We start from the raw sequence: 27116 nt of genomic DNA, 5'->3' as shown, positions 1-27116 counted from the left end.
TACGGAGGAGACAGGAGCCGAGCCGCCTTTTCTAACAAGAAGTCTAGACCTTAACGTTGTACAACTACTGTATTTAATCAGGCCAACGTTTCCCATGCTGTGCACTAAAACGTGCAGTTCTTTCCTAGACAGGTGGAAATGCCAGAGGCTGCAGTTTTCTCTTCTGGAAGCTGTAAAAAGTGGCTTCATATAACAGAACCTTGACCACAACAATCCTAAGCTAATGCAGGTAAACACAGACGTATAGCAGTTTGAAAAGGTTTTATTCACAGTTTTAAGGTTTAATTGATCTCTTAGCATGTTTATATTTTCAAGTGCGCAAACTAAAGAATTGTGACTTTCAGTTACCAGGTATGGACTGTTATCCTAATTAAAAACTAATAAAATGTTAATCATGGGCATATATACACACACACACACACACACACACACACACACACACACACATATATATATATATATATATATATATACACACTGCTCACCGCTTTTTCTATTGGGCCTGGCATGAAATCAGTTAAACCTGTCTGATAATTTTCTGGTTGGTTAAGCAGCTGAGGGCATCGTTAATCACTTTCAGCTGTATTGGTGTTCATGGAATTAACAACAGGTGCACCACAGTGGCAACAATCAGAAAACCCTCAAAACAGGACTGGTTTTACATGTGGAGGTCATTTCAAGTTTCTCCCTCTTGATCTTTTTTGGCTGATTTTTCACTCGTGCTGGTTTTGGCTTGAGTAATCATCTCTACTGGCAGTATGAGGCGATTCCTTAACCCTACAGAAGTTGCACAGGTTGTCCAACTTCTCCAGGATGGCACATCCACACGTGCTGCAGCAAGAAGGTTTAATGTGTCTCCCAGCACAATCTCCAGAACATGGAGGAGAGTTCAGGAGACTGGTGGTTATTCTCGGAGAGCTGGACAGGGCCGTAGAAGGTCCTCAAGCCATCAGCAAGACCGATACCTGCTCTTTTGTGCAAGGCGGAACAGGCTGAGCACTGCTCGTGCCCTACAGAATGACCTCCAGAGGGCCACTGGTGTGAATGTCTCTACCCAAACAATCAGGAACAGACTTCATGAAGGTGGCCTGAGGGCCCGACGTCCTGTAGTGGGCCCTGTGCTCACTGCCCAGCACCGTGGAGCTCGACTGGCATTTGCTGAAGAACACCAGAATTGGCAAGTCCGCCACTGGCGCCCTGTACTTTTCACAGACGAGAGCAGGTTCACCCTGAGCACCTGTGATAGACGTGAAAGAGTCTGGAGAAGACAAGGAGAATGTTATGCTGCCTGCAACGTCATTCAACATGACAGGTTTGGTGGTGGGTCAGTGATAGTCTGGGGAGGCATATCCATGGAGGGACGCACAGACCTCTACTGCCTAGGAAATGGTTCTCTGACTGCCATAAGGTATCGAGATGAAATCCTTCAACCCATTGTCAGACCCTACGCTGGTGCAGTAGGTCCTGGTTTCCTCCTAATGCACGACAATGCCCGGCCTCATGTGGCAAGAGTATGCAGGCAGTACCTGGAGGATGAAGGAATTGAAACAATTGAATGGCCTTCACGATCCCCTGACTTAAACCCAATAGAACATGTGTGGGACATTATGTTTCGATCCATTAGGCGCCGCCAAGTTGCTCCTCAGACTACAACAGCTCAGGGATGCCCTCACACAGATCTGGAAGGAAATGCCACAAGACACCATCTGTCGTCTCATTAGGAGCATGCCGCGACGTTGTCAAGCATGCATACAAGCTCGTGGGGGCCACACAAGATACTGAAAAGCATTTTGAGTTGCAGAAATTAAGTTTTTGAAAAAATGGACTAGCCTGCCACATCTTCACTTCACTCTGATTTTAGGGTGTCTACACAATTGAGCCATCTGTAGGCTGAAAACTTTTATTTCCATTAAAAGACTTGGCATCCTTTTGTTCCTAAGACATTGCCCTGTCGTTATTTGTATAGATATCCAACTTCATATTGAGACCTGATGTATCTAATGTGTTTCTTTAAAGTGCTCCTTTAATTTTTGTGAGCAGTGTAGAAGAACCACATCAACAACCGGCAAAAAATGAAGAACCATAGCAACAACCGGCAAAAAAAGTAGAAGAACCACACAAACAACCGGCAAAAAACATAGAAGAACCACACCGACAACTGGCAAAAAATGTAGAAGAATCATATCGACAACCGGCAAAAAACGTAGAAGAAGAACCATAGCAACAACCGGCAAAAAAATGTAGAAGAACCACATCAACAACCAGCAAAAAATGTAGAAGAAGAACCATATCAACAACCGGCGAAAAATGTAGAAGAACCATAGCAAAAACCGGCAAAAAACGTAGAAGAACCACATCAACAACTGGCAAAAAATGTAGAAGAAGAACTATATCAACAACCGGCAAAAAAATGTAGAAGAAGAACCATATCAACAACCGGCAAAAAATGTAGAAGAAGAACCATATCAACAACCGGCAAAAAATGTAGAAGAACCATATCAACAACCGGCAAAAAACGTAGAAGAGCCTAACCAAGTTAGGCAGGCGAGAGGCGATGTTGTTGCAGCCGAATATTTCTAGACTCGGTCCTCTTCCTTCCCTTTGTAAAATGGCTGCAGGAGCATTTAATCATCAGTAATTTTTAAATTCTTGACAGAACGTCCAAACACCAGATAAACACAGATGTCTGAGACTGAACAGGTGGAAACACCTAAACCTGAACGTCATTCATCATTCAGCTTGTAAGGATCTAAGTTATTAATTTGTGTTTTGGCATCATAACAACTCTTCACCTGTCTTGCGAGCTCATCGAGATTAGGATCTTAGCTGCTAGCAAAATATGGACAAATTTGTGAAGGTACCAATGGGCAATGAATGAATCAACAACAGATTTCAACTACTAAAAAAAGACAACAAAATCTGATGAGGCACATTTTGCCCTAGGCATGACCAGGTAATGTTCAAGTAAAGGTCAGTGGTGGGTACTGAAGAGACACCACAGTGTATCACCACCGTAGAATACCCCCTTGAAGTTCCTCTAACCAGCTCATATTTACACTGTAAACAACATTGTTTACAGATTAGTAGCAAAATTTTGCCCTTTGCGTCGTTTCTATTTTGTGTGGACACGCATGTGTCCTTTTAAAGAGACACGCCATCTAAATAATTCACCACAAATCTCACAAGGAAACGGTCTCTGTCCTGTGTGGATTCTCATGTGTCTGTTTAAGTCCCCCTTTCCAACAAATCTTTGTCCACATTCATCACAGCTGAATGGTTTGTCTCCTGTGTGGATTCTCATGTGTTGGTTTAAGCTTGACTTGTGACTAAATCTTTGTCCACATTCATCACAGCTGAATGGTTTGTCTCCTGTGTGGATTCTCATGTGTTGGTTTAAGCTTGACTTGTGACTAAATCTTTGTCCACATTCATCACAGCTGAATGGTTTATCTCCTGTGTGAATTCTCATGTGTTGGTTTAAGTGTGTCTTGCGACTAAATCTCTGTCCACACTCATCACAGCTGAATGGTTTATCTCCTGTGTGAATTCTCATGTGTTGGTTTAAGTGTGTCTTGCGACTAAATCTCTGTCCACACTCATCACAGCTGAATGGTTTATCTCCTGTGTGAATTCTCATGTGTTGGTTTAAGTGTGTCTTGTGACTAAATCTTTGTCCACATTCATCACAGCTGAATGGTTTGTCTCCTGTGTGAATTCTCATGTGTTGGTTTAAGCTTGTCTTGTGACTAAATCTTTGTCCACACTCATCACAGCTGAATGGTTTATCTCCTGTGTGAATTCTCATGTGTTGGTTTAAGTTTGTCTTGCGACTAAATCTTTGTCCACATTCATCACAGCTGAATGGTTTGTCTCCTGTGTGAATTCTCATGTGTTGGTTTAAGCTTGTCTTGTGACTAAATCTTTGTCCACACTCATCACAGCTGAATGGTTTGTCTCCTGTGTGAATTCTCATGTGTTGGTTTAAGCTTGTCTTGTGACTAAATCTTTGTCCACACTCATCACAGCTGAATGGTTTGTCTCCTGTGTGGATTCTCATGTGTTGGTTTAAGTTTGTCTTTTGACTAAATCTTTGTCCACATTCATCACAGCTGAATGGTTTGTCTCCTGTGTGAATTCTCATGTGTTGGTTTAAGCTTGTCTTGTGACTAAATCTTTGTCCACACTCATCACAGCTGAATGGTTTTTCTCCTGTGTGGATTCTCATGTGTCGGTCTAAGTTTGTCTTTTGACTAAATCTTTGTCCACATTCAGTCATTTTACCACAGATTTTTGATGTTGACATAAACATTAAATTTAACAGTTTTTACATGTGTCACTTTAAAACATCTTGTATGGTTTAAATAAATAAAGGTTTCTTTGTTAAATGTCTCTAGAGAGATCGTTGGTGGTGAACCTCTTGACCACATTCAGAGCAGATGAGGGATTTTCTGGCAGTGTTACACTCCACGTCACTGTTTACACCTGACCTATGTGCCCTGTCGTCATTCCATCTTCCATCACTTATCCTGCTTGGGCCATAGATCCTGAGGTTCCTGTTTGATGGAGAGATGCTCCACGTCCTGCTTGTCAAGACCACATTTGCAGGGAACCCCTTCTTCTACCACCAACAGTTGTAGGCATCTGCAGATAACACTGAAAAACAAACAAAAATCTGTTCATTTCTCCATTTGACCATGTGTAGATGCACTGACAGAACATGGTGACCCTCATCTTTCCTTAGGTACTGTCTGACATCTGATCTGTTGCACTCTCATGTGATGGCTGGTGTAGCACAGCACACTAAATAGTGGAGGGCAAAATGCAGCAAAAAGTGCTAAAAACAAAAGCTGTGTACAAAGCACAGATGGGTTGTGTTGTGGCAGAGAAAATCAGTGGTGTTCTGTCAGAGTTTCTGAAAAAATAGTAGCAATCACTGCAGATAATGCTGCCATTATAAATATGGCTATTAAGCGCCTGCAATTAGGTAAACTGTGCTGTGTTGCCCACACACTTAACCCTTATGCATCCCTTTGAAAAAAAATCCCCTTTTGCACCCTAACACAAATAAATGTGCATGTAAAAAGTCATAGAAAATATTTGATATTTCTTTTTTACTTTTTTATTCTTCAAACCAGGATCAATTCTAATCATCCATATCAATGATTAATGAATTTTTAATTTGCGGAAGTTAAAGATTAGCTTAGAAATTAATTTATACACATTATTAGTTTTGGCTTAGTGTCAAATACTCCTGTTTTGTACCCTTCTGCACAGAAATATGCGCATAAAATCAAGTTATACTAAATAATAAATTAATTATTTTATTTTCTATTTCTGTTTTGTTTTTCTTTAAACCCTCATCAGACCTCACACATATCAAACATCTAATTTTATGTGTGTGCTGTAACAAAGACTTTCACCTACAGTCCATGTAACAAGTCAAGCTATTCATTATAACACCAGGAAGGCTAACAGAAAATAGACCATAAACAATATCTAGAAATGAATTGAACAATAACAACAACAATACCAACATAACGCGAACAGTTCAGGGGAGACAGGAGCTGCAAACTGAAGTAATGTTCTTGCAAAGAGATTTTCTGCAGTTGTTGCAGTTGCTTTGCACAATTATTCTGCTAGAGCCAACCATGGTAATAATGTTTTTCAGCAGCTCCTCTGCCGGAGCAAATGAAGTGAAAAACTTGCCACTTGTGACTGTCACACTTGTCAGCACCAGCTGATCGGCCGTTGTACAAACTCAAATGCAGTAAGATGTTTTTACGTCACAGGCTACCCACATTTTCAGGCCACACCTGGCTGGTTTCACTGGGATGTACTGCATAAAATTGCCGTGCCCTTTATACGGATCTAGCTGCTCATCCACGCAGAAGTCCTCATCCTGGTTTGAAGATCACCTGTACCGGGAGGATTCCACTCGAGCGCCACAAAATAAGGTGGCAGCTGGTTTGACCACGGATACGCTAGAGGTGGCTGGCTTGACCGCAGTTGGAATTTGTGGGTGACCACTGGATTTTACCACTTTTAGACCTCCAAGACGGTCTTCCGTGGCTTCTTCACCACCGTTTGTGGAGTCACTGGAGCTGGTGGATGACTAGTCAGCCGCCGGAAGGTAGACCTCAACTTGGTGGAGTGAGTGTTGCTCTCGGTGATTTTATCTGAGATTCCACCGGTGTGCTCAGTCACATCTGTTTGGGACTGCATGATGTCCTGGGCCTGCATGATGTCCTGGGCCTGCATGATGTCCTGGGCCTGCATGATGTCCTGGGCCTCTGCTTTTTCATGGTATCAGGTAGGAAATTAAATGCTTTTCTCCAACTTGCTCTTATAAACTGTGCTGCAGATGCAGCTGTGTAAACAAAGATGAGGATTGTTTAGGGCTGCACAATTAATCGGATTTTGATCGTGATCACGATTTTGGTGGCTACAATTAAATGAACCTGATCGTCAACGATATTTACATTCACAATGCGACTCTGCTGCATGCATCTCTGATCACATACATTCTCAACCTGTACTCTGCCAACCACCAGGGGGCGAACGCAAGGCCAAGGCTTCATTAAGCTGCCTAAATAACGAGGGCGCAGTGGCGCACCCCTTTTACAGTTGACAGCTAGTTGTACTCAGTGTTGCCAACGTAGCAACTTCGTCGCTATATTTAGCGAGTTGTCAATCGCCTCTAGCAACTTATTTTTTAAAAAAACAACGAGCGACAAATCTAGCGACTTTTTCTGGTGATATTGGAGACTTTTGGAGACTGACGTGAAAGAGCGTATAGTTTACTCTTCAATGAGGACTGGGTGCTGCGCAAACCCCTCCCCCGTCCAAAAGCACTCAGTAGAGGCTTGTTCCTCACGCAGCAGCAGCTGCATTCAGAGCAGGAGATGATCGCGTCTGTTTCATGAGCAGGCTGAAAATTAAACGTACATAGCTGCTGCTGGCTGATCCCACACTGGCTTACTGTCAGATATTAATGTTTATTAATGAAAAGTGTGGACATAAACATTAAAAAAGTTAAAAGTGTTGTGACATGTTGCAGACTCCTAATTAAAAACAATTACACTTGAAAAATTTAAACTTAAAAAATAAAGAAAATTGAATTGAATTAAATTTTATAATTTTCTTGCTGTTCAAAACATTCTAGGTTGTCTTTTCTTCAATTTTTGCCTTTCTCACAACATCCCTCTCCATGGTAGCATCCCTTAAAACTGTATATACTAGTGATGGGATGTTTGGCTCTTTTCAGAGAGCCGGATTTTTTGGCTCCCAAAAGGCTCTTGATTTAGCATCTTTTGTAGCCCCATAATTTACATTAACTTCTCAAAAATGAATGGTAAATGTATTATATTTTTTTATCATCTATTCTAATTTAAAGTTTAATTTTTCACAAAAAATTGTTGCCATATAGTTTGTTTATAAATAAAAATACATGTTTTTCCAAACACGGTGAATAATCGTGATTAATAATCGTGATTACAATACTGATCAAAATAATCGTGATTATTATTTTGGTCATAATTGTGCAGCCCTAGGATTGTTTTCACTTCAACACATAACTTTGATGAGCTGCAAAGGGTCCTGTGTTTTGTTCATTTCAAAGCAGTGCAGAGGAATGCATGTAGATGTGCATTTTACATATTTTCAAATAAAAATGTGGAGCTGCTTGAACGTTCAGGAAAAAAATACACATGAAATGGATAATATGTCAAAGTTGCCACTTGAAAGCTTCCTGCGCTATTGTGCATTTTGTCACATTGTAATGCAATTCAATATACACATTTTTGTGCTTAGGGTCCAAATGGGGAGTAATTACGATAATGGTAAAGGGTCTGTACTTATATAGCGCTTTTATCCAAAGCGCTTTACATGTACGTCATATTCACCCATTCACACACACACATTCACACACTGATGGCTGAAGCTGCCATGCAAGGCGCTAACCATGACCAATCAGGAGCAAGTAGGGGTTCGGTGTCTTGCTCAGGGACACCTCAACATGAACTCGACGGGCCGGGATCGAACCTGCAACTCTTGGGTTACAAGACGACCACTCTACCCACTGAGCCATGTTACAGCATAATGTTGTTTACAATAGCCTAAAAATAAAATTAAGATTGTGAAAAAAATGCAATTTTCTGCATCCCATCCCTCATCTTTAAAATCAGCGAGGGGAAATGTTAAATATGCTAGAAATGAAAATGCAAAAACACATAAATGGTCATAGGTGTGCATAAGGGTTAATCTTGCAGCACAAAGTCTGTACTCCTTAAATTCAGTGAGTCAGTGGGTGGCTAAGGTCTGAACCACTGTTGTGTGGATGAAGAGGGGCTTGATGGCGAAGGTGGTTCTCTAAGAGAAGCAAGAACTTCCACGCAAGATACAAGACGTTCGTACAGATTACAGAAGAATGTAATGACCTATTTGTAATGATGAGCTCTGCAACGTAGTTCTATAGTATTTGAATCCAATTTTAAATACAACTGTTTGTCTCCTGGTATGAAAAGCATCTCCTAAATGACTTAAACTTAATGTTCTGATTTGTTTGTATTTTAATCAGATTTACCTCGACACAGACTCATCCTTGATGTAAGAATGCGCTGAAACTCGGTATCTAATGCTGGGGAAATTCAGAGCAGTACCCTGCAATTCAAGCAGCCAGCTTGGATCAGCAGCTGAGAAACAATATGGAAAGGGACAGGCAGAGATAGAAAGACGAGCTTAGACACAAAAAATACCAGTACACACAAAATTTGAATTCAAAGAACAGTATTACACTGCATCAGTGAATTGATTGTCTTGACTTACTACAAAGAGCTCACTATAGACTATGTGCTAATGTAGGGAACGCATATGTTAAGCGTTTTGTTAAGAAAAAAAGAATATTTCGAACAGAGATCTATGTGTTCTTTATTCTTTTTCATACAGGCTTGCTCGGCTGACTGGGGAGGATTTTAGGAGAGTAGAAGACTTCATCAACCTCATCAAAGTTCAACACTATGTGTCTTCAGAAAAAAGCCCCGTACGCGGACAGATACTACCATTTCTCCAAAAGAGGTACATCTGACTGTGGAAGAGCGAGACACAGTGTTCGTATCCAACCTGAACAATCAGGTTTGGGCAAACCTATCTGAGCGCCAACAGGTACGTGACTGAGGCAGGTAGCTGGAAAGAAAGAGATGAAGAATAGAAATTTCTTTAATCCAAAACAGTGTCGCAAAACGGACTTCTTCGGGGTCAGGAATAAAAAGGGGGAAAAGGAGTAAGAGAGGAGAAAACTATGATGTGATTTTAGCTATAACACTCTACCAGTCAAACTAGCAGCGTTCCATTAATAAGTGTTATTGTACTGGAAGCTTTTATACAAACACAATTTTACTCCACACAACAAGCCCATATGGAATAACAGATGCATTTTTTACAAGAGGAAATCATTATTTGAGAAAGAGTGGTACTCCAAGGGTATCTGGTCGGTGGATCATTTGATGGACTCAGTCGGGAATTTTTTAGATCCCAAAAGCTTTTGCGCTGTGTGTAGTATTGGCTGTTCCAAAAACCATTTTGAATAAATTGTGAAACATGTCCCAATCTCGATTCGATCTCTTGTCAAGGAATAAAAGTTATATTCAAACACTTCTCCAGTTATGAGATCTCTACAGACTGAGGGAATTAAATTTTGCCAGGTTAAATGTAAAATACTGAGGATTCTTCTCTTTAAAGAATGTTTCCCGAAGCCAGTTAGGAATTATATTCTCAACGATTTTAGTGAAGATCAAATTCTTAAAATCGGATCTAATTTTATTACATATCTCACCGGGGTTATTTGACGAAGCTGGATTAAGGGAAAGCCGGACTTCTACAATATTCTACAGTCATTGTGTGGCTTATCTTGACAAGTCTAGCTTATTAATTAGAGAGTTTCGTTTCATCGACATGGCTTAGTTGAATGCCAGCTGAGTAACCATGGTAACTGATGCAGCAGAACTAGCCTGCTCGGGGGCAGGCTAACGTTCAAGCTTAGCTTAGCTGTGTCTCAAAGGTCTGATACAGGCTCCCTAAAGCAGGGGTGTCAACACACCGACTGAAATTGATGGGTTATTGTGAAGAAGTTGACAAGAAGCTGTTAGATCCATTTGATTTTATTCAGGTGTGTTAGATCAGAGAAAAAATGAAAACCTGCAGGACACCGGCCCTCGAGGACCGGAGTTGGACACCCCTGCCCTAAAGAAAGTTCCACCTGGTAGAATGCTGCACTCCCGCCACCCATGCTGGTATAAAAGTAAAAAAATAAATAAATAAAAAAAAAAAAAAAAACCTTATCGGACTTCCGGGATGGCGGCGAAGCAAGTGGCAGCATAACTCCAACGCTCTCAGTGAGGTCCTATGTTTCCCCGGTTTGAAAAGAATTTATCTATCTTCTTGTGTAAAATGTTATGGGGAAATACAAACTAAGGAAAACTAAGGCGACAGAAAATCAACTTGGCAACAAAAACGAAGAAATGGCGACGGGAGAAAACGGTGAAACTTCTACCGCAGCCGAAGCTAATGCACATACGGATGCTCTGCAAGCTAGCATCGTTGCTATCCACGCGGAAATAAAAGCAGGACAAAAAGACTTGAAGAAAGACCTAAACGAGCTGTGTGAGACAATGAGACGAGATGTGAAGGAAGAAATCAGAAACTTTAAGGAAGAAGTTAGCCAGAAATTGAGTGTGATCGGGGACGGCCTGAAAAACACTGAAGTGAGGATGGATGATGTGGAGAAGAGAGTGGCAGAGATAGAGGAGTGGAACAGCGGTGCCAAGGAGGTGCTTCTACAAACTCTGCAGGATCAAGAACGCATTCAGTCCAAGCTGGTGGACCTGGAAACACGCTCACGCAGAAATAACCTCAGAATCTTCGGGATCCCCGAGGGAGAAGAGGGACCTAACGCTTGTGAGTTTTTGGAGAAGCTCATTAAAACAGAACTGTCACTCCCTGACATTGACCTCAATATACAACGCTGCCACAGATCTCTCGGACCAAAACCTCCACCGCAGGCCGCCCCGAGATCTATGATTGCCTGCTTCCTCGTTTACAAAACTAAACAACAAGTCCTAACTGCCGCATGGAAAAAGAAAGAAATACATCTCAAAGGCAGAAAAATTTATTTTGATCATGACTACCCAGTGGAAATTATAAACAAACGTAAGGAATACGCTCCTCTGAGGAAGGTACTAAAAGAAAAGGGACTCCGTTTTCACACACCACCACCCGCGAAACTTCGTGTTTTCTACGAAGAAGGACCCACAACATACAACACCGCCAAGGAGGCGAGGGACGACATGCTGAGGAGGGGGATTCTGATGGCTGAATGTGTTGCCCCAGACACACCTGTCAACTTATCCCAGATTGACGTAACAACAACACCCCGCAAAAGCCTCAAAGAGAACTCCTGGGAGACTCGTGGATCCACTAAGCGACGGGACCGGGCTACGGATATCGAGAGAGCAAGAGAAAAACTCCGGAGATTCCAACACTCACTGTCGCACGGTGGTAACAAGGTCTAGAGCACACCCGTGAGTAGATTACCAGAGACAATTGCGAGCACATGCGCGTGCGCACGGACTCATACAGACACTCAAAAGTTATGTTTAAATAAATCTAAGACACTCAGTATATGTATGTAAAATAGATAGATTGTCTTCCTTTGTTACATGCCGTTTGGATACAATCTTTGCCCTATTATGAACAATTTCTATGCAGTTGCAGGGAAAAATGGGCCCTTAGTTAATAATAATTTACACTATTTTAGGATCATTATCTGGGGGAAGGGACTAGCTCTTACCCATTATTTATGTGTTTTGATAAGACACAAATGAAGATGCTAGTGAGCATCTGGAGGGGCCCTTCAGGAGAAGGATTCCCCTCCCTGTTCAGAAGTTATATTTACACTTCACTGTTGGAGGTCTTTTCTGTTGCTTTGATTTTTGGTTTTGCACAGATGTTCCCAGTCTACATGTTCAGGCCTAGAGAGAAACCTAATGTATGTATGTATAAGATTCTAGGGATAAGATGGTGAAGGAAGAATACAAAGTAATTACCCTAAATGTTAACGGTCTACAAAATCCCATGAAAAGGAATAAACTACTTACTAAGATGAAAAGAGAAAAACATCATATCGTTTTCTGGCAGGAGACACACTTAGACGATAAAGGAACATGAGAAATTAAAAGCTTTGGGTTTTAAAAACACTTATTACTCATCTTATAGAAATGGAAAAACAAGGGGAGTTGCAATACTAATTTCAAATAGAGTAACATTTCAACTTGTTAAACAGATAACTGATAAAGAGGGTCGGTATATTTTAGTAACAGGATATATTGACCACAAGCTTGTGACCCTTTTCAATGTGTACAGACCACCAGATAATGATGTAGTGTTCATTAAGAAATTATTCAATATAATTACAGAAGAGAGTTCAGAAATCTTTATCAGTGGGGGGGACTGGAATATTCAGTTAAACCCCTGCCTAGACTCTACCAATACATCTAAAAGAATAAACCCAGAGACAACTACAGTCAAAAAACTTTTGTTTGAATCAGGTATGATGGACATCTGGAGGGAGCTTCACCCAAAAGAAAGAAAGTTTACATTTTACTCTCATCCCCATAAGGTTTACTCAAGGATAGATTATTTTTTCATGTTTAACCGAGACAGACATAGAATTAAAGGATGTGAAATAGGGGTAAAAGACATCTCAGACCATGCCGGAGTGTACCTCTCTCTCTATCTGGACACCGAAATCAAAAACACAACCTGGAGGCTTAATACAAGCCTGTTGAATGACCCGTTGTGTATAAAATACATTGAAAAGGAAATGGGTGTGTATCTGGAATACAATGATAACAATGAGGTGTCCCCAAGTACTCTATGGGATGCAGCGAAGGCAGTAATTAGGGGCAAAATCATTGCGTGGTCCTCTACCAAAAAAAAAGAAAAACTTCAGAAATTACAAGAACTAATAGGCAAACTTAAAAACCTAGAAACTAAACATCAGGAATCTGATGACCCTCATCTCTTATACCAGATACAAACAACTAAGCAAAGAATAAATGAGATATATGATGCCCATGAAGAAATGAAAGCTAAATTTATTAAACAAAGATATTATGATAATGGTCCCAAAGCTAAGAAACTATTATCTTGGAGGATTAAGAAACAACAGGATGAAAGATCCATTCACAAAATTAAAGATGCACAAACTGGTGAAACATGTCACAAATGACAAGAAATACAAAACTCTTTTGTGAATTATTATAAAACTCTATACACACAACCAGATGGTGCCGGTACCCTGGACATTGTGAACTTTCTCAATTCACTGGACCTGCCGTCCATTGGTTCAGAACAAAACAAGAGGCTGATGCACGAAATAACAAAGCAAGAACTGGATACTGCAATTTCCAAATTAAAAACAAATAAGATGCCAGGGACAGACGGTTACCCAGCAGAGTGGTACAAAGAATTTAAGCATGCAGTGTCACCTCTGCTACTGGAATGCTTTAACTATGTACTTAAAGGTGGTGAAACTCCAATATCTTGGAGGCAAGCCATAATCTCTGTAATTCCCAAGCCCGGTAAAGATAAATCTGAATGCGGTTCCTATAGACCTATATCAATTCTAAACTTAGACTATAGACTATTTACATCTATACTAGCAAAGAGATTGGAAAACATAATCCCAGAACTCATAGATGAAGACCAAACCGGGTTTCTCAAAAACAGACAAACACAAGATAATATAAAGCGAACCTTACATGTAATGGATTACATGTCCAGGACTGAAGATGAAGCCATTGTTCTTAGTCTTGATGCAGAAAAAGCATTTGATTCTGTCAGATGGGAATATTTATACTTAGTATTACAACGATTTGGTTTTAATAGCTCTATAATTCAGGTTCTAAAAAACTTATATTATGCACCAACAGCCCGAATAAAAGTAAACGGCAGCCTATCTAACTCAGTAACACTAGAGAGGGGTTGTAGACAAGGATGCCCACTAAGTCCAACCTTGTTTGCCTTATTTATTGAACCGCTTGCCCAATCACTGAGGGAGGATAATGATATAAAAGGAATTTGGATAAGAGGAACAGAATATAAAATATGCCTTTACGCGGATGACATATTGATTACTCTTTTCCAGCCTGACTTCAGCCTAAATAAATTATTGTCCCGTCTGACAACATTTGGTCAATACTCTGGCTATAAACTAAACATTGATAAAACACAACTCATTTCATACAATTATACACCTTCATGCCACATTACAAACCTTTCTAACTTAAGATGGGACAATAGCACTATTAAATACCTGGGTGTTAAAATTCCAAAAGATCTGTCTAATATCTACACTCTAAATTACCTGCCAATAACCAAAGGAATAAAGGAGGACTTAAGTAGATGGACTTTGTTGCCATTTAACCTACATAATCGTATAGACATAATTAAGATGAATATCCTACCACGACTTCTTTTTCTCTTTCAGTCTATACCCTCAGCAATACCCATACAACAATTTACAGAATGGAGGAGGATGTTTTCAGGATTTATTTGGAAAGGTCCAAAACCCAGGGTTAGATATAAAACCTTACAACTACCTAAAGAAGAAGGAGGGCTCTCCTTGCCAAATATGGAGAATTATTACAAGGCAGCACAACTAAGATACCTAATATATTGGTGCGACCCATATTACAGTGCCAAATGGAAGAACTTAGAAATATCCCAGTTAAACATACCCCTACAGACATTAATAGGAGATAAGAATATGTACTCACAACAAAAAGAGCACTTAAACAGCTTGACAAAAACATCCTTTAACATCTGGTTTGAAGAATGTCGTAAAACTGGAAAACCAAATCAAATTGCTCAGATGGATACCATATGATAGTGATTTTAAACCATCACAGATTGATGAACGATTTAAGTTTTGGACCTTTAGAGGTATAACTACATATTGTCTGATTTCTAGTGTAGAAGAACTGAATAGTTTTCAAACACTGAAAGACAAATATGATCTAGAAAAACAGGATTTCTTCAGGTATCTTCAGGTCAGAGCCCACTTTAATTGTGCAATAAAAATAGGAACCGGTTACTCAGGTCTAGTTAACATACTGATAGATGCATACAAGTCAAATATTAACAGAAAACTGGTCGCTAGATTTTACCGATGCCTACAGTCCTATAACAAGAACTCCACAACTTATGTTAAATCTAAATGGGAGAAAGAAGCCAAAATAACAATTTCAGAAGAAGGCTGGATGAAGATATTGAAAACTTTACTAAATACCACAAGCTCAGGTCTATGGAGGGAATTTATGTGGAAAAATGTAATTAGATTTTTCATTACACCAAAAATAAAACAACTCCAGACAGCCAGGCTGAGGGAGGGACGATGCTGGAGAGAATGTGGAGAAACACTAGCAAATCATTTTCACATATTTTGGGACTGCCCAGCTATTAAACCATACTGGTTAGGAGTGGTAGAGGACATCAACTCAGTAATGGGTTACAAGATCAAACATGACTTTCACACAGTATATCTTGGAGACACCTCATCCTGTACTAAATCTAGTGACAGATACCTGATCAACATATTGTTGGTCGCCAGCAAAAAGGCAATAACAAGACATTGGCTGTCTAAAGATCTTCCAACTAAAACCCAGTGGATTGGAATTGTAAACGAGATATATAACATGGAAAGAATAACCTTCTCCCTGAACCTGAACATAGATAAATTCAATGACTACTGGAAGAAATGGAAGACTTGCACACCCTCATAATGAAAATGAAATATACATACAATGATACGACTATAAACCAAGCTGTGTGTTGCATATCACACTGATGTAGGTGTTGATACTGTATGTGTTTTTTGTTTGTGTAGGTAATGGAACGGGAAATGTAGCTATCCTCTGAGGCTGATATAAGTAAACCTACTATCTAATCTTAACAAAGGGATACAGTTCATAACAATACCAAAATAAAAATTCACTTCACCCTATGTAAAAATCTACAAATGCCAAGTTATTCTTAGTCCACACTGTTATTTATTGATGGTTTCTCTTAACAGTCTGTGTCTGTTCTGATTGTTTCTGTTTGTTTACTGATATATACTGGTGTTGTTTGTATGTACGAAAACAATAAAAAATAAAATATAAAAAAAAAAAACCCTTATCATATCACTACTTTGTCTTCAATAATCAATAAATCTATCAGTGCCAGTTTAACTAAAGAAACACAACAATATACGTACTGAACATGAAATTAAATGAAAAAGAACATGGTATATATTAAAAATAATTAATACCTTATTAACCTCCCTACCCAGGTTCAGGAACCCCGACCTCCACTGCCTCTGGTTGGCTAACAGTAAAACTGGGATCAGCTGAGCCCCGTCCATACAGGCCGAGGGCGTCTAAAGAGAGAAAGAGAAAGCTGGTCTAAAGAGATGGACGGAGAAAGACAGAGTTCCTCTTTGGTTACCATGACTTGGCCTTTTATTAATGTCCCTGTAGAGGGCGCACGCTTCATTCAAAGGACATTCAGACCACCAGACCCACGGGTTTTCAGGGGGAGGACCACCAGTAGCAGTGGTCTCTGACGTTGTCTTGGTATCTACAGTTCAACAGAACAAACATTTCTTCAAAGATACCTCCAACTCTGAGACATGTTCTGGTTCTTTATTTCCACCTGCTGCAGGTTCGCTTTGCTGGTAAGATTGCCCCACACACACACACACACACACACACACACACACACACACACACACACACACACACACGATAATCAAAGATGATGCATATTGATTATTGGGTTATTAATAAACTGAACAGGGCCAGTACATACAGAGACAAATCAGCTGCTTTATGTAAACAGATTTATAACAAGAGGAGACAGAAATAAATGAGGACGGTGAATCAACAACTGACAGCAGTGACGTCGGTCAGGAGAGGCGTCATGATAAAAAAGAAAAACTACATAAAATAAATACTAATATTTTCCACTGATCTGTGTTAAAAATGCATTTTCAGTATGACTCTACACAAAAATCGCAGAATTTGAGGATTTCCTGATCAAATCCAGGACAGAAATCCCGGGTGAGGACGTGGCGAGCTGGGCCTCGTCTGACTGGTGATCCAGTACAAACTGGGTTCATTACGCGTTTCTGTTCCTCAGCATATCCAATACGAACTTCACACAAATAAAGTTTATACAATTTACATGATTTACATGATTACATTTAATTTTCCTGTTTGAAGGCATAAGAATGTATTTTTGTTATACACCACCATTGTTATATACCATTATATGGATTATACCATCCATTATTGACCCTTTCCTCACCATTTTAACAATTTCAGGTTCATCCACAAAAGATCAGAAAAGCTGAAACACAAAATATTGCATTTTAAGGGATCTACACACGGCTTACAACGAAAAGATTTAAAGACTAAGTGTTGTAGTTTTTCTTCTTAACGAGAATTATTTCCATTTTCACAAATAAAATAAAGGTTTCATAAACTATGTTTTAATTTATCTAGATGTTGTTTAGGATATTTCAGTCCACGTTTGAAGTCTAACTGCTGTAGTTTTTATGAAGAGCTGTCTAATGTGGTCTAGATTGCTCTAAATTCAGTGGAATCGGAAGCTAACTTCAGCCTCGTGTATTTTACGTTGTTTGGGCCACATAAAACGGTGTTTTTAACGGCGTTTGATTAGAGAAGCACCAATAGACTGGTTTACCCCTTTTAGATTGCCATAGACGCGAGTATAAATTCGTCTTTATTCTTAAGGCGACGTGACGACGGGCCTGATTAACCCCACAGAGCCACAACTTCGTTGCACCAACAACTTTAACCTCACTAAGCACCAAACATCACAACCACACAATTCCCGGTAATATGACCGTTTACCGATTAAATTAAACACAACAATGTATGTAAATTCTCACCTTCCTTCCCCACGAGGGTCCCCTCGATAAACGAGTCTTTGTCCGATCCTTCTTCCTCCCCGTCGTTTCTCCCCAGCGAGCTGGAGTTGTGGAAGTATTAATGCATCAGAGTCGTAATGGAAAACAACAGGTGTACTGTCCTTGGTAAGCAGAATATTAATAGCCTTGATATTATAACATGATATCGAAATGATGTCAGCTAGTCAGCAGTCCCCTAAACGGCTGCCTGTATGCCGTGAGCCTGTACAGGAATAGTGACAGGCAGGCTATTTAAGATGTAACAGAAGAATGAACGTGGTCTTTTGATCCTGAAGGGGTGTCCCCCTGTTCGGCCGAATAAAGGAAGATCATTAAGACCTCTGTCTGCAGACTCTTAATATCAGCAGCCCTTTTGATAAAGAATTTATCTACAACAGAGTCAGCAGAGGACAGAAACCAACAGTAGTATCCAGATACGTCGGAGTTTCAACTTCTCATCACACAATGTTGCAGAAATACCTTGTCTCGTGCTCCACCTCGATCTTAACCGGAAGTAGTAGTAGTCTTCTTCATAGATATATAAATATAATAAAGATCTTTATTATATTATCTATGACTGGAACAGCTTAATGACTCGCGCTCTCTCTGAAACTTTCTCAGAGAATAATTCCGTCGTTTTCTATCTTCCCTCCTGAAACAAGGGTGGGTAGGAACCAAAAATACCCGAGCAATAACCACAGTTACACAAGCAATAATTCAGTTTACATTTGTCTCGTAAAGGCTCTTTTTAGGCTTTCCCATCGTTTATGTTGGATTAATGTCATTTTAGTTTGCTTGCTGTCTAAAAGTCTTAAATAACTTGGATGTGAAACTGTTTTCACACTGAACAAACATCCGGTTTCTAATAAGTTTTCAGTTGCTTTATCTTTAATAAAATATAAATAATTGTTTTAACCAAGAATGTGAGCTGAATTTGGTATTTAATGCATTTCAGTCATTTGTACGGTGGCCAGGAAGTGCAAAACAATATTACATCGACTGCAACACTTTTACAAGTTTACCAAATCTCTTTTACAAAGATAGGTGTTTCACCAAAATCACTGATTCATCCGAATCTGTTACAACAGAGGGGCGATAGTGTACATTTCTCTGCATGGACATCTTAGAAGACGAGCAAAGTCTTAAACATTTTTATTAAAAAACACATTTCTGATAGCTATCTGAATGTGTGACTTTACTGTACCTTAATTTTAATTATCCAAAGCAAAGCAGCCTTTTGGTGGTGGCAGAAGGAAAGAAAAACAACAAATATTCACATTGATTATACAAAAAATAAAACCTTCTATGCTGAAACTAAGTGTCGTCCTCTTCATCTGAACAAACATCCGGTTTCTAATAAGTTTTTAGTTGCTTTATCTTTAATAAAATATAAATAATTGTTTTAACCAAGAATGTGAGCTGAATTTGGTATTTAATGCATTTTAGCCATTTGTACGGTGGCCAGGAAGTGCAAAACAATATTAAATCGAGTAAAACACATTTTTGCAATACACATTTACATCGACTGCAACAGTTTTACAAGTTTACCAAAACACTTTTACAACGAGAGATGTTTCACCAAAATCGCTGATTCATCAGAATCTGTGACCACAGGGGGGCGATAGTGTACATTTCTCTGCATGTACATCTTAGAACACAAGCAAAGTCTTGAACACTTTTATTAGAAAAACACATTTCTGATAGCTATCTGAATGTGTGACTTTACTGTACCTGCATTATAATGAAGTCAGGCTTCAATAAAAGTGTTTTCAAGACTTTGCTTGTCTTCTAAGGCCTGGTGCACACATATGGATTTTTTTTTATCTTATGAGATTTTTTTTATCTGTTTGAGACCTCACACGTGAAGATAAAAAACCTGCATTTTACACTGTTGATCGTACTGTGTGTGGTGGCTCCGATAATCTCATCCCAGAACAACACACACATAACAATGCTGTCCTGCAACCGATCTAGAATCTAGTCCTCCGAGGCGGACATCTCACGTGACCAAACGTGATGTAATAAAAAATGAAGAAGAACCATGGCAACAACCGGAAAACATCACACCCAGCATGTAAGAGGATATATCGGACAAGGGAATTATTGTGGCGCACCAACTTTAACCTTAACCACACGCCGCAGCAGGCTAATAATTGAAAATTTATATCCAAAACGCGTCACGTTAAACCACTTCACATGTCACGATGCTTTATTGCTTTACATCCATGTCACAATCTCATGAAACAGCCACTCACTTTGTTTGATGATGTTCCAGATGTGCAAGGATATAAAACAGTGCATTTAGATGATGTTAATTGTATATACAATGACAACGATGACGGTTAATAGAAAATTTCTCCCCAAGCTCACCCTGCCTCCATGCTTCAGGCCCCAAACCAGACACAGGTGAGCATACCCATTAATAAAAATAACACACCCACAGTGCCACCCACAATCACCGGTGATGTCACCATGCTGTGCGCACATACATTTTATGGGAAAATAAATAAGGCAAGGCAAATTTATTTGTATAGCACATTTCATGTACAAGACAATTCAAAGTGATTTACACTTTCCATATTAACATGACAGCATCACACAGTTGCTGCAGGTTTGTCGGCTGCATCCATGATGAGAATCTCCCGTTCCACCACATCCCAAAGCTGCTCTACTGGACTGAGATCTGGTGGCTGTGGAGGCCGTTGGAGTCCAGTGAACTCATCGTCATGTTCTAGAAAGCAGGTGGAGATGATCTGAGCTTTGTGACATGGTGCATTATCCTGCTGGAAGTAGCATCAGAAGATGCTCCACTGTGGTCATAAAGGGATGGACATGGTCAGCAACAATACTCAGGTAGGCTGTGCTGGTTAAACCAGGCCACGTTGTTACTAAGGGGCCCAAAGTGGACCAAGAAAATCTCCCCCCACCATCACACCAGCAGCAGCCTGAAGCGTTGATCCAAGGCAGGATGGATCCATGTTTTCATGATGTTTCCAGCAGATTCTGAGCCGAGCATCTGAATGTGGAGCTGAAATGGAGACTCATCAGACCAGCAACGTTTCTCCATCTTCTATTGTCCAGTGTTGGTGAGTGTGTGTGAATTGTAGCCTCAGTTTCCTGTTCTTAGCTGGCAGGAGGCACCCGGTGTGTCTTCTGCTGCATCCTGGTCCAGACAACTGCTGCTCTGGATGTTTTCTCTTCTTCAGACCATCTCTGGAAACCCTGGAGATGGTTGTGGGTGGAAATCCCAGTAAATACTCAGACCAACAACGATGCCACGTTCAAAGTCTCTTAAATCCTCTTTCTTCCTCATTCTGATGCTCAGGTTGAACTTCAGCAAGTCGTTTTCACCACGTCTCCATGGCTACATGCTGCCGTGTGATTGGCTGGTTAGAAATTTGTGTTAAACAGTTGAACATTTGGAGCTGATAAAGTGGAAAGTATGACATGTTATTACATTTTTAGGCAACTAGATCCTATTTCTCTTGGTAAACTCCTCTTTCCCGTGTTTATTTATTCCCGTTTCCATCAGATTTTACCATTTTGGACAAATGTTTGGCCCAATTTAACAAATGTACCAGAAGGTGTCATTTTCTAGGAAAAACACATCATGTCACATTTTTCAGTTTGACATGTGAGTCTCTGCATTGCTTCACACAACTCATCAAATAAAAGCAGAACTGACTGAAGGCCATGAAACAGCAGCAAAGCTCCAGATTTTAGATTTTACTGAATAAGATGCAACAAGAGCAAATTAATGTCTTTATAGTTTTAATCCCTGCAGTTACAATAAAAAACACACACAAAAATACAAGGTGAACAGATGAGTTTCCAAGTTTCTAATAGTTCAGTTTCCTTTGTCAGATCCTTGTGGTATTTCCCTGTCGTGTGGTTCCTGAGTTTCTTGGCTCTTAAATTAAAACCTTTGGGCTTTTGGGTCCTAGACTCCACTGCATCGTGACGGACATGCTTCTTGATGATAAATGCCCAAAATGTATCACTGATTGTACAATGATCAGCGTTCCACTCTCATACGTTACACGAGAAAAGACTTTTAACACAACGTAAAACCTTTTGTTTGGTCTGCTTTTAAATACTACTCTATGAATAAATTATTCATGTGAAAAACTGAAAAAAATCACCAACTTCATCTTACTGAAAACTGCTGTTGTGTGGTTTGTAGAAGATCTGGTACATAATTTGAAAAAAGGATATTTAAACTTATTATAGCCTTACATTGTGAAAACTAAGGAATTTTAGAGAAGATTTCCTCTAATCATTTCCTTTTTTTTCATTTATCATTCCTGACTAGAAGAGAACACTCCACCCTATTCCAGCAATGAGGTCCTCTCCCTTAGAGACAGGGTGAGAAGTAAGGTCATGTGGTTTGGACATGTGGTCAGGATGCCTCCTGGACCTCTCTTTGGTGAGGTATTCCGGGCATGTCCCAAAGGGAGGAGACCCCGGGAAAGACCCAAGATATGGTGGAGAGATTACATCTCTCGGTTGGCTTGAGAACGCCTTGGGATCCACCCGGATGAGCTGGCAAATGTGGCCGGGGCAGGGCTTCTCTGCTTAGCCAAATGCCCCTGCAAACCGACCCCGGATAAGCAGCAAGAAAATGGATGGATGGATCTCTGTTTTTCTTTTTTTAGTATGTGCAGGTGTTTTCATCTTTACATGAGATAAAATTTACTGTAATGAACTGTATTTAACCAACATGTTGCACAAGCTTTTATTAAAAAGATGTTAAATGTGGAAAACGCTGTCATTTTGCATGGCTGACTAATTGTCTAAGACCTGGTACACACATAACCATTGTTTTAATCTTATGAGATTTTTTATCTGGTTGAGACCTCACACGTGAAGATAAAAAAAAAGGTAAGTTTTGATCGTATTGTGTGTGGTGTGCTCCGAAAATGTAATCACAGAACAACACACACATAAAGGTGCTGTTCCGCAGCTCATCTATAATCTAGTCCTCCGAAGCGGACAAATATCGAAACGTAGAAGAAGAACCATAGCAACAACCGGCAAAAAACAAAGAAGAAGAACCATAGCAACAACCGGCAAAAAACAAAGAAGAAGAACCATAGCAACAACCAGCAAAAAACAAAGAAGAAGAACCACAGCAACAACCGACAAAAAACAAAGAAGAAGAAACATAGCAACAACTGGCAAAAAACAAAGAAGAAGAAACATAATAACAATCGGAAAACCAGAGGAAATACAGGACGAGGGAATGATGGTGGTCTTGGGACTATTGTTAACAGAAAAAGCCAGAAATAAAAAAAGATAACAGACTGGAGACGGCGTGAACACGGACTTTATTTACTTCCTTGTTCCCCAGCCAGCTCGCTCTCTGATTGGCTACATTCTGTGTCAAGTCACCATCCACGCAGTCAGAATGCACGAGTCGTTGGCGTTCCTCAGAAACCACCTCTGAAATATTGAACATGTTCAATATTCCCAATTGTTGGCTGCGACCCCTTTTCGGAGGGGATTATCAGGACAAATCGGCTCGTAACACACCACAGACCAAATGATAATTGTACAGGGAAATCTCACGATGATCGGGCGTTTGCTGTCAGAGGTCGGGAAGAGGCAAAATCAGGAAAAAAACTGCCCAAAATCGTTATGTGTGTAACAGGCCTATGTAATGAGTATGTTTATTTTATTCTTTTCTTCTTATGTCTTTAACTGCATTTGCACATTTTGTAATTAGCACAAAATGGAGAAAATGGAAAAATGTTTACCCAAACGAAGTACAAACTATAAACATGGTGATGCAATGTAGGAAGACTCAGACAAAACAAAATGAAACAGAAACACATTTAAATTTTAAAATTATATAAAATTTTTAATAGTTTTAATTTTTAATTAATATTAATATTATTATTTGTATTTAATTATAGCTCCAATTCAGACTTTATAGATCAGGGCCACACCTCTATAAGAGCTCATGATTTCATGGAATGTCATTTTATCGACACGCGATACAGTTTAGCGAAATTAAGGGAGTGAGTTTAAAAAAGTATAGAGAAGGTCTAATATAAAGGTTTGTTATTCAAATTATTGAACAAAGTTGTTGAACTATTCTGTTCTATTAGTCTCATAAGACAGAAAGAGGGAAGAGATAGATTCATACCACTCAGGAAATGCTGACAGCATTGATGCTAAACTTTTTTGTGTCAACCATTTTGCAGGTAACAAAAATTGGGTTGAAAAGTTGTTGAATTTCTGACAGAATTTTTAGGACTGAACACAAACAGGAAAGGAGAACGCCTCCACCAGCCTGAACACCAGTCTGTCAGAATGTCAACATACCATTTAAACTGCAGCTCCAATGATTAGCTTTCCTGAGGGATATGTAATCAGTACTGTTGGATTTTTATTCATGTGCTGGAAAACAGTCAACAAGAAGAAACAAGAAGAAGAAACATAATAACAATCGGAAAACTTACTTTACTTACTTATAAAATCTCCCCCCACCATTACACCAGCAGCAGCCTGAAGCGTTGATCCAAGGCAGGATGGATCCATGTTTTCATGATGTTTCCAGAAGAGTCTGAGCCGAGCATCTGAATGTGGAGCTGAAATGGAGACTCATCAGACCAGCAACATTTCTCCACCTTCTATTGTCCAGTGTTGGTGAGTGTGTGTGAATTGTAGCCTCAGTTTCCTGTTCTTAGCTGGCAGGAGGCACCCGGTGTGTGTTCTGCTGCTTCCTGGTCCAGACAACTGCTGCTCTGGATGTTTTCTCTTCTTCAGACCATCTCTGGAAACCCTGGAGATGGTTGTGGGTGGAAATCCCAGTAAATACTCAGACCAACAACGATGCCACGTTCAAAGTCTCTTAAATCCTCTTTCTTCCTCATTCTGATGCTCAGGTTGAACTTCAGCAAGTCGTTTTCACCACGTCTCCATGGCTACATGCTGCCGTGTGATTGGCTGGTTAGAAATTTGTGTTAAACAGTTGAACATTTGGAGCTGATAAAGTGGAAAGTAAGACATGTTATTACATTTTTAGGCAACTAGATCCTATTTCTCTTGGTAAACTCCTCTTTCCCGTATTTATTTCTTCCCGTTTCCATCAGATTTTACCATTTTGGACAAATGTTTGGCCCAATTTAACAAATGTATCAGAAGGTGTCATTTTCTAGGAAAAACACATCATGTCACATTTTTCAGTTTGACATGTGAGTCTCTGCATTGCTTCACACAATTCATCAAATAAAAGCAGAACTGACTGAAGGCCATGAAACAGCAGCAAAGCTCCAGATTTTAGATTTTACTGAATAAGATGCAACAAGAGCAAATTAATGTCTTTATAGTTTTAATCCCTGCAGTTACAATAAAAAACATGCACAAAAATACAAGGTGAACAGATGAGTTTCCAAGTTTCAGTAGACTGATCTGAACAAATTCTGAAGGTATAGAATTCAGCCGTCCTTATCCACTTTTAAAAGCAAGCTAAAGACTCAGTTGTTTAAGGAGCATTTCCACACTTAGCTTAACTCTTTTACTCATCGGAATGAGTTAAAAAGATTTGTCCAGCTCTTTGGTTCAGCTCAGTACTGAAGAAGATGCGTGCACTTATGCTTAAGATGATGTTGTGTGATGAAATCATAAGGAAAAAAAAGAAAGTCCTGCCTCTAGCGCTACATGACAGCACCTGCGTCCACCTGGACTCCCAGCAGTCTGAGTACCACTTAATGATGACGTCCCTTCTGGTTGGTTTCTGCTGGTGTTCTTACTCTTGTCTCGAAGTCGCTTTGGAGAAAAGCGTCTGACTGTAGAACAGAACAGAATGGAGTAGAAAACAGAAATTAAACATAAAAGCATATATACACAACATGAGTTAGAAAAGGATTTCTTGTTGGGCTAAAAGTTTGAATCAAATCAAACTTTATAAAGCGCTTTTCGTGCCGAAGGCAACACAAAGTGCTTTACATGATAAACATTCATGCATATTTCTGCTGAAGCATAATAAAAACAAAACAAGCCTTTACATACATCAAAGTAGAATTACATAACAATAAATAAACACGCATTAAAATCTTTCACAGTCATATGCACACACATGCATACACACACATACATCGAGCAGACCGCCCCATTCTGTACAAACATGACTAAGTTCTGTCTCCAAACTGAATGTAGGTATAAAATACTAAAAGTAATAAACATCTGGCCTGATGCTGCTGTGAGGAAACAATATCATGGGGATCCATCCACACCAGGAGCAAGTCCACCCATGTCCTACCAGGGCAACCACCCCCATCAGGGCAGACCAGGACCCACACTACCGTCATAAGGGTGCAGTGCAGGGCCCCAGCCACCCAGACAAGGGTGATCACCGCGGCAACAACCCCCAGACCGAGCAGGCAAAATCCCCGGGGTGGAGGATCCCCATGAGGAAAACACTGGAATTAAAATGAAGATTAAATAACCTTAAGAAACAATAAGAACAGCTGCATGTATATACATGTATGCATGTATGTAAATACATGCACGTATTGATGTTCGTGCTTCGTGTGTGTGTGTGTGTATACATATACATAAGTATTTTCATGTAAGTATGTATACATATCAATGTATCTCCATGTCTTTATGTATGTATGCATGTGCATATGTATTAGGGATGGGCCGATACCAATACTAGCATCGGAAATACTCGCTGTATTAGATCTTTCCTGGTTGTATTTGCAGCAAGGAAATATCTACCTGGGGGAATAAACATCCCCCCCAGGTTGTCAGAACAGACGAAGCTAAATTACATCCATCTGCTTAGAACAGTGGAGGATGATCCCACACATTGGAGATCCTTACTCATGTCACTCATGGGAGGGGTTGCCACCATACAAATGATGATCGTACCTAAAGTCAATGATCTATTTTCATTTATTCCCATTAAACCTTCCTCCACCTGGTTTGAGTCATGGGGCTCATACATCACTAAATTTCTCTGGAAAGACAAACCACCACATATTAGTTTAGTGAATCCGAATTCTTTGTCGTAAGTTTTTTTAAGTGTGAGGATGGTCCACACCCATAAGAGGGTGTTCAACCAATGGGCAGCCTCTGCAGT

General features: G+C 39.9%; 2 protein-coding genes and 1 long non-coding RNA gene across 2 annotated transcripts in view; 1 reads left to right on the top strand and 2 right to left on the bottom strand.

Moving 5' to 3' along the window:
• Window positions 1–27116, bottom strand: part of LOC121641647 (gastrula zinc finger protein XlCGF8.2DB-like) — a 399458-nt gene that overhangs the window by 32377 nt on the left and 339965 nt on the right.
• The window catches only part of LOC121641689 (E3 SUMO-protein ligase ZBED1-like), a 631274-nt gene that overhangs the window by 447629 nt on the left and 156529 nt on the right, over window positions 1–27116 (top strand). The window lies entirely within an intron of this gene.
• LOC121641707 lies at window positions 4257–18670 on the bottom strand. Its single transcript, XR_006010760.1, has 3 exons — window positions 18506–18670; window positions 18008–18087; window positions 4257–4653 (listed from the first exon to the last, which is right to left on the bottom strand). It is a non-coding gene; the product is annotated as an uncharacterized LOC121641707 (long non-coding RNA).

Source organism: Melanotaenia boesemani, chromosome 6 (assembly GCF_017639745.1).
Source record: "Melanotaenia boesemani isolate fMelBoe1 chromosome 6, fMelBoe1.pri, whole genome shotgun sequence".
NCBI lineage: Eukaryota > Metazoa > Chordata > Actinopteri > Atheriniformes > Melanotaeniidae > Melanotaenia > Melanotaenia boesemani.
Note: the sequence above shows the minus strand (reverse complement) of the source record. Positions and strands in the feature narration are given on the sequence as shown.